Below are 2,619 nucleotides of genomic sequence, written 5' to 3'. Positions count from 1 at the left end.
GTTATACCATTTTGATGCTTTACTAAGTAAAGGTGGAAGTTGTAAAAAACTCTCTATCGGGTTTTTCTCCAAGTGAAATTTTATTTTGTCCTTCAAACAGTCTCTGATTTGTAAGTATTTCCAAAAGTGGTCTTGTCCCTCTAATTTAAACTTCTCTTTCAAATCATTATATGACATAAATGTGTCTTCCACAAATAAATCACCAATTATCCGTATGCCTTTCTTTAACCAATGTGACCAATAAATTGACTGCTTGCCGATTTTGATCCTAGGATTGTATGGAGAAATCGCAAGTTTTTTATGAGCCGTTTGCCACACCATTTTTGAGAGTTTTAATATGGGGTTATCTATTTTATTCTCTTTGTTATCTATCTTTTGAGTCAATACCTCGATGGGGGTGAACGGAGATGTAAGTTCCCGCTTTATTAAAACCCAGTCTAAATCTGATTTCGTTTCTGGCCAATGCTTGCATATCTTGGACATTTCAAATGAAATGCTATGTTAGGTAAGGCCAGCCCCCCTTCTTTTTTGGATTGACATAGTTTGCCAATATTGATTCTAGGTTTACCACCGTCCCACAGAAAATGTTTAATCATATTATTATATTTTAGAAGAATTTGAGCTGGGATACAAATTGGTATCATTCCAGTACAATAATTTATCAAAGGAGCTATAACCATCTTTATTGTATTTATCTTACCCCATAGTGATAAGTGTAACTTACTCCAGTTGTCCAAGTTTTATTTAATTCTAGTAAGCAGTTTTTCTATATTTTCTACCATTATTTCATTAATATTTGGATTAAGTGTTATTCCTAAATATTTCATGCCTTTTTGTAACCACTTGAAATTAAAAGTGGATAATAGGTTTTCGGTGCAGGCTTTTGATACAGGCATTGCCTCTGATTTATGCCAATTGATTTTATAACCTGATAATTTAGAAAAGTCATCTATCACCTCTAATAATGTTTTAATGGAATTAACAGGTTCTTGACATAATACCAAAATATCATTGGCATACATAAATAATTTGTGTTCCCTTCCCCCTCCGCTCACCCCCATGATTCTAGCATCTTCCCTGATTTTGATAGCCAATGGCTCTAGAAAAATAGTGAACAGAAGTGGACTAAGGTTGCAGCCCTGACGGGTGGATCTGGAGATATGAAAATATTTGGACAATATTCCATTGGTAAAAACTGCGGCCTTTGGGCCCAAATACAAAGTACTAACCCACTTACAAAAAATTTCACCCAGTCCAAACTTCAACAGAGCCGTGAACAAAAAACTCCATTCCACCCTGTCAAAGGCCTTTTGGGCGTCAAGTAATGCCACTGCAGGGTTTTTGTTGTCTTTGTTCCCCCACAAAAGATGCAGAAGTCTTCGCATATTATCAGCTGAAGAACGATGTTTAATAAAGCCCGCTTGGTCTTTGTGAATAATCTGTGGTAACACAGTCTCTAATCTCGTGGCTATGATTTTTGATAGTATTTTGCAATCGACATTTATCAAACTTATGGGACGGTAATTGACTGCGTCTGTAAGGTCTTTGTCCCCCTTTGGTATGAGAGTAATTATAGCCTGATTGAAACTTTCAGGAAGTGAGCCACATTCAAACGCTTCTCAATAAACCTCAGTTAAAATTGGTGCAAGTATCTCTACAAATTTATGATAGTATTCGACTGTAACGCCATCTACGCCAGGTGACTTCATTCTCTTCATTCCAGCAATTGCTTTCCTTACTTCGGCCTCATTTATGAGTGCTTCCAATCTATCCTTCCCATCCTGGGTAATTTTGGGTATTTTTATTTTGTCAAAAAAGGATTCCAATTCTTCTGCAGTCGCTACATTTTCAGATGTGTAAAGATTTTCATAAAATCTTTGGAAAATTTTGTTAATATGAGAGGATGATGTTATCAATTTGTCATTTTCTCTAATTGCTGTGATCACATTCTGATTCTCTAACCGTTTCAGTTGTCTGGCCAATAGTCGTCCCGTTTTTTTCACCATTTTCGTAGAAATTGGTTTTGAGCCTGAACAATGCATATTCTGCTTTCTTATTATAAATTTCATGAAGGTTAAATTTCATTTTGCATATTCTATTAAATATGTTTTCATCGTAGTTTTCTGCCAGTTGTTTTTCCAATTCACTTATCTATTTTTCCAGTGTTTTGACTTTTTCTTTCCCTTCTTTTACTTTCTTAGAGCTGTATCCCAAGAATTTACCCCTAACAAAGGCCTTATTAGCATCCCATACTGTTGCTAATTTATCTGTTGACCCGATATTCACGTCAAAGAAGTAGTTTAAGTCATCTTTCAATGTTGTTACAAATTGTTTATCCTGCAATATACTGGAGTTTAATCTCCATCTGCCCGATCTTGTCATGATCCATGCTCATGCCTTGTCTGGCCCTGCCCACATTTTTCTATCTCTCATTAAGTCATTTCTTCCACCTGTGCCGGCTCCTATTTATGCCTTGGCGTCACTCCTGCGCAGTGCGAGATTGCCTGCCGCTCCTGCTACAGCTTTCAAGCCCGTTACCAAGTTCCACGAGTTTTTCCTGTTGCCGAACCTTGCCTGTGTTTTTGACCTTGTCTCTCGTCCTCTGCCTTGGATCTAGTT

Source organism: Kryptolebias marmoratus, linkage group LG6 (assembly GCF_001649575.2).
Source record: "Kryptolebias marmoratus isolate JLee-2015 linkage group LG6, ASM164957v2, whole genome shotgun sequence".
Taxonomy (NCBI): Eukaryota; Metazoa; Chordata; class Actinopteri; order Cyprinodontiformes; family Rivulidae; genus Kryptolebias; species Kryptolebias marmoratus.
The sequence above is the reverse complement of the archived record's forward strand: the minus strand, read 5'-3'. Positions refer to the sequence as shown.